Genomic DNA, 7,005 nt, shown 5'->3' with positions numbered 1-7,005 from the left:
AAATGTTTTGGGGATTTTTAGATTTTACGTAAATAAAAGGAAACCAAAACAAAGAAAGCAATTTCGATTTTTAAGTTGAGAAAAATAAAATGGAGAACATGTTAGAGACTCGGAAATCCACCACCAATTACTTTCGAACAATGTTAAGTTAACCTAGTTTCAATTACTAAGGTGTGAACAGAAATCAACCAAGAAACAAGTCGGAGCAGATCATGTCCCTTATTAATGTTTCCCTAATTACTTAGTCTACGTGAACGCACAATAGCTAAGCCTATCAAACATGCAATCAAGGTATAGAACGCTATCCTATCAACAACACATATAGTGTCAACATATTTGAAGCATTAAGATCTCATGGAAACAATTGATTATAGAGTTGCAATCTAGTGTGAAACGCCTACCTAGCATGCTCTTCTAGTTGTTTAAAACCTCAGCTTTTGTCCAAAGCCTTGCATACTTGTGGATTAGAAAACAAAACGATTAGGTGAATTATTTTCTAAACCTAGCTCCAATTACATGCATAAATCCTATGTTGGCCACCATAAAACAAACACATGCAAAAGTTTTCAATCAAATAGAGATAAACAACCAATCCACACCAAAGATTCAGAAACTAAATTTAAACAAACATATGTTCTACATAATTGGGGCTTCAAACCTCGCCCCTAACAAAAAGTGACTAGCCACACATCGTCTTAAATTCAATAAATAAAAACATGAGTATTAGATTACAAGATAGTAAAAACCGTAAAAAGGGGAGTATGAGAGCCACGAATTCACTTTTAGGCAGCCTTAGATGCAGGCACTCCTTCAAGATAGGTCACGGCAGAAGCTTGATGGAAGGTGGAAGATGGATTGCACGGTTTTTCTTCTTGAAGACTTGGGAATTTTAGACTTTGTGTGCTAGGGTTTGGGAACAGAATATGGCGCTGTAGGATGGTTCTTTTCAACGTGTTCAGAGCCTCTATATATGTGGAATACACAGCCCAAGTTTCCTTTTCCAATTCTGCTTTGAAAGCCTCCCCTAGTTACTTGAGGATTACTCTGATTGGTGCACAATTAAATGATTTTCAAGGCTTAATAATCTTCCCAAATTCTTGATGAATCATTCTAGGACTCTCCTTGTAATTTTCAGCATCAATAAACTTCCAAAACTGCACCCAAAATTCGTCCATAGAAGATTTCTGCCAAACAGTCCTGTTTTGACTAGGATTCAGTTTCTGATTCTGAAGCTTCCTTCTTGGACAAGGAACGACTTCGTCTTGACAAGTTTCTAGATGTTTCTTGACTCCCACGTGTTCTATGACATCATATCTTCTAGATTTATCAACAACCTTAAGGAAAAAATCCAAGAAAATCGCCGGAAAAGATCTCCCAAAAAGCTTCGTGAAAAGCTGACAGTTTCTGCCTTATCGGGAAGCCTACTTTGCATTTGATTTCCTGCTTCCTCGTTGACGTTTCTGACCCGTTATTTGGCTCTTATTGAAGTATAACATCATGTATTCAAGGTTCGCTGGCCCTTTCTGCAAAGGTGCAGCCGGAAGAATGCAATAATTGCTCCTCAAAACCGTTCCCAGAAAGCTGATTCTGAAACTGCAGTTTTCTGCTTTGCAGCAACTGTTTTGCACAATGATTTCCGTGTACTTCCCTTGTAATTTCTGGCCAAATGGTTGATCAAACTTAGTCCTCTGCATCAGTACTTCATGTTCCATGGCTTCGTTGCTCCCTTTAAGTTCTTATTTCTCTTGAATCACTCCACGAACTACCTAAAAAGAAAACAAAGTTAAAACTGACTTTTTAAAGGAAATAACTAAGAAAAGTGTAGAGGATTCCACGCTATATTTGTCGCATTTATGCTCCTATCAGGATCTTCCATAGGGAGTCCATGGAACGTAGGAAGACGATGAAGCAACCCAGACTTCAACTCAAAATCAGCTGTTAATCCCTCAGCTGCAGCAGGGTAGGTTATGCAGGTTGGCACTCCCCCAGGTGGGATGACGGATGTAGAGAGTTGCCTTATGGTGAGAGCCATTGGTGGTGGTGGTGGTAAAAGCAAAGGTAGTGGGGCGTTGGGTGGTTCTTGATGTGGTGAATGTGGTGGTGATTGATCAGATGAAGTGGTTGAAGCGTCTAATCCTCTCTCTATTCTGTTCCCTTCACTATCTAACTCAAGTTCACGAATTTGAAGTGGAGTAGAGACTTGAACGTCAAAGATGTCCGAGTTCTGCTTTAACTTTGCAATTCGTTCTTGGATGACATGAAGGGGCGTTTTGGTGTACTTGGGTGGCTCAGACGATCCAGACATTCATTGATCTGTAGTAAAACAAAAGAATAAAGTTAGTAAGGTATAAACAAGACGTGGACCAAGGTGCATACATCAAAAACGTCACATATATGCAAGCATACACAAGGCCAACGAAAATTTTGTTAGTGGTTAGTTACAATCTTCTACAACTTTCGAATTAACCAACTGTAATAAGAGATTTGTAAGTCAAAGTTTAGACGTGCGGCCCAGAGATTCTAATGTTAATACAAGTCTCCCCTCCTAAATCTTTTGGTAACTCTTTTCACACAGAGCCAGGTAGTAGAGAGGAAGAAAGCTACTCCCACATTGTGGTTTACGCCTTCTTAATCAATCAACCTAGACACCCTGCGCTACTAAGGTGCGCCTACTTGATACAGAAGGTTGCTTGACAAGTATTAATAAAAGAACTCTCACCTATTCCGTTATGACTTACATTCTACTTACCAAAATCAACTCTTTCGAAAATTGTCTAAGTATATTGATTCAATGAGACGTCATGAACATTGCTTTGGACGTGCGGCCCAAGTCCTTGCCTCCACACTTATTCCTTTTCAAATCCTTTGGGCAACCTTACTAGAATGGCCAGGTGGGGGAGGACGAACACGAGAGGTAGAACCCATTTTGGCACAAGCTACTCCCACATAGTGGTTTACGCTCGTTTGATTGCACTTCTGGATTCAAAACCCATCATGAACGTTGTCCCCTTTCTAGACACCATCCCACATAGGCTATACTTACTTAGATAAGAAAAGTCCTAATTGCAAGACATTGTTCGATTGTTAATGAAAGCCGCCCTCAACCTTAAGAGACCTGATGCAGGTACTAGTAAGGGGTTTAGGCTAAAATTAACAAAGGGACTTCACCTATTCCATCAAAGTTCACGGCCCCTTACCAAATCAATACCTTAGTGGCGTTTTCATCACATGAAGACTTTTCAATCCCCGGCAACGGCGCCAAAAATTGATACGTGAAAAAGCATCGCCAATTTAAACCCTGAAAAATGTCATCGTTAGTATAGAGCAAATAGGGTATCGTTCAAAACCGGGGATTGAGGGTGCTAACATGTGAGAAACTAATTAAAGAAAAGAATATACAAGTTTTCGAAATCAAAGACACATAAAACAATTCACACGAAATTATTACAAATTTACAAGTATACAAACATACAAACATGCATAAAATTCGAAACAATCAAAGAACTAGAGAGAGAACACATACATAATACACGAAATTAGAAGACAATGAACAAAATAGAGGAACGAAATCACATACAAACACAATTCGTAAAGAAGAGAGAAAACAAGTTATGATGGGTTTTGGAAATCCTACTTCTATTTATACACAATTTACAAATCCATATCACATAGGGAATCCATATACAACAAGGAAACAAAAATCCCTAAAGAACACCACCAAAAATCCCTAAGAAACACAATTCCTAAAAAACACCAAAGAAATCCCTATTTTTTAGCAATCCCTAAAAAACACACAACAAATTCCTAAAAACCACCAAATTAATTCCTAAGAAACACCTAAGGTATAATTCGGCAAAAACACTTTATATTTTAATTATTTACGATTTAACTAAGTATTTTCAGATTATTAACTTGCTAATTAACGTGATCATGCAATCCTATACACCTAATTCCGATTTTAATTATTTACACAAACAAGAAAATATAAAGATGGGGGGGGGGGGGGGGGGGTTTAAAGATTTAAACTATAAATTTTTAGAAAAGAAATAAAAGATTAAAAACGTTTTCTTTACAAAGGTGGGAAAAGAAGAATTTTCGAAAATACAATTTATCAAGAACTTATCACGAATCAATGTTTCATGCATCCCTTAATCTTTATTAATCACCAAGAATGCCATCAACCAAGACACAAAGATCAAAGCAACCAATGTCCCTTTTAACTTTCTTTCTTATGTTAATCGAAATAGCAAAACACCAAATCAATTTATTTTGAAAACCCGAATACACACATACGTTGAAAATTCGTTTTCAAATCATTAAGTTCAAGAAAGAATTGATGAACATGCAACTCCAAGGGCGTCACTACTCATCATCACATGCATAATCTGATTTCCGACTCAAAGCAAGCCTTTACTACTTATTTCGAATTAGAGTTTACCAAGCATAAACCTAATTACTAGCAAGTTACATGCAAGTCATCTATGGTTTCAACCACGTCAATCATTAACATGTAATGAAGCACAAATTCAGAATATCATTCAATCAATTCGGCAATCAATCAAGACAAAGAACACTCAAAACAAATCAAACATGAAAAGACATCAAAATTATACTTCGAAAATAGTTTTGCATACTCAAAAGATTCAACTTACACGTAGATAATCCAAAGCAGAAAATCTATCTAACAATTACACAAAACCGTGAAGTACATGTATGATAAGGCTTATGAACAACCCTTAGTTACGTCCCAAGGTCCAAAGCAGCTCCTTAGCACGGCAACAAGTGATGAACACGGATATGGAGGGTGATGGCACGGCTTGCTCCTTGAAGAATTGTGAAAACCTGAAACTTGAGAGCACACAAGTGAGAATACGAAATTGTGGAGAAAAATGTTCACCTTTAGACGTCTAATACACTAGGTATATATAGGAGAACGTCTCAAGGCACTCCCAATTCGTTTCTACTTGGTTTCTCCAAAGTTGTGTTGATCTAGGACTTGTTTGGCACAAAGCAGATTTCCGGCAGACTTGACCTCAGTACACTAAAACGGCCATAACTTTCTCTAGAAAACTGATATCGACGAGCTGTAAAAATTTCTGGAAACTAGACATCTTTAGCTTTCCCACCATATAAAGATCATAATTTTCTGAGCTCGGATCGATTAATGGCACTCCGTTGAAGTTGACTGATCTGCACAGGCAGATTTCCGAATCTGTAATGGATTTGACTTTTAAAGCACAACTTAAGTCCAACTCGGTTTTCCTTCACATCACATGCCTCTCACATGTCTTCCACGCCTTATTGAAGAATGACACGTCAAGAACTCCCTAGAACCTTCAAGAATCTCACGAAAATTCCAATCCTTTTCCACTTCGAATTCCAACTCCATATTTCTCTCAAAACCGAATCCAAAGTGTATTGCTCTTCCATGTGCACGGCATATGATCTTCTTGAGACTTCTAGATTCTTCATGAACGCTCCAAGGCTCTCCTAGTATGAGTAGAACTCCATATGCAAGTAGGTTTCCTAGTTGAATACAGCTTTCTTTTCCGAGATGCTTCTACACTCTTCCGGAACCTTCTTGAGTAATCATTATCCAACATGGACTCCTTGTCACACTAGTATTCCTTATCTGAGTAGAATTGGGTTTCCTTGTCCAAGTAGAACTCCTAGTCCAAGTCAGCTTCAGACTCCTACTCCAACTGGAATTCCTTTTCCTAGTCAAACTGGGAAAACTTCCATTTCTTCATTTCTTTCCATTTCTGCGCCACTTGTGCCTTCCTTAGTCACTTTTGGACTTTGAGACTCCATTTACACCTGTAAAACACTAACTAAGTTAAATTGATCAAGATAAAGGAAATAACTTAGCAAAATATAGGGTTTAAACATTATAAACGTCGCATTTTATGCTCCTATCATAGTTGACCTTCCTGCAATTCTTTCTGATCTTTCCCCTTGAACCTGTAATTGGTGAAAGATTCCCCATCTTAATCATGGACTTGGCAAATTGCTCGAGGAAAAGCTCGTTGTTCACTGCATATTGCTGAACCAATTGGTTGGCTACTTCACTCTTTGTAACAAGAACTTGGTCAGAGTTAAGCAGGCCCTTGTTAGCCAATAAGTTCTTGAAGTAGCTGTTGTCAAACTTTGTTGGGCTCACATAGTCCAGGAAGAACAGGTTTTGGTCTCCACCAGATCTTGGGCAGTTGTTCCTCAAACTGGCAGCATTTGGAAGATGGTTCATGATCTTAGCTAATGTTTTTGAAATATGCCAACCAATGGCAATAAACGAGTCCTGCTTTGCACTCTTTTCCCATCTATGGCAATAAGCAGTCTGAATAACCAAAATATCAGCAAACCACCAAACTACAATTTAAATTTGTCAGGATTAAAATCACCATTACGAGAACGATGGTAACTTTTGACAGATTTTGTAGTCAGAAATTATATCAAAGTAGTTACTTTTTCGATTTCTGCTATGATCTTGGTTAAATGTGGAATGAAGTAGTTTTTACATGTGAGTGCATCTAATTAATTCTTCGAATGTTGTCCAGAGACATAACTAACACCAAAAGCCCTTACTTAAAATGACAAAGAGTTAAAGTTCTTCTCAATTCCATGTTATTCTATTACTTTTACTTTTAATAGTCAACATGCATTTGATGTCCATGTTCAACAATCAGTGAGAGAATAAAGTTATTCAGGTATAAATAGCAGCCACACCAGCAATTCAGGCAACTTTAGCAATTCAGTTACCTGATTTTGTACAGACTAAATAGCAGTAGTACGTTGCTGCTATCTTCTTTACTTTTCACAGAAAATCAGGCAAAGAAAACAACAAAGTCCCAATGTTGAAAGTAAAAACCAGATTGTGCAGGGCTTAGCTACATGGAACCACTTAATCTGTAACACAAAATCTGTCAAAATTTTAGTCTTCATATGGCAGTTCAATTGATCCCTCATATAGGGATCAAGACAACACAACTATGCAGATCGTTTTAATTG

Source organism: Rosa rugosa, chromosome 5, assembly GCF_958449725.1.
Source record: "Rosa rugosa chromosome 5, drRosRugo1.1, whole genome shotgun sequence".
Lineage (NCBI taxonomy): Eukaryota > Viridiplantae > Streptophyta > Magnoliopsida > Rosales > Rosaceae > Rosa > Rosa rugosa.
Note: the sequence above shows the minus strand (reverse complement) of the source record.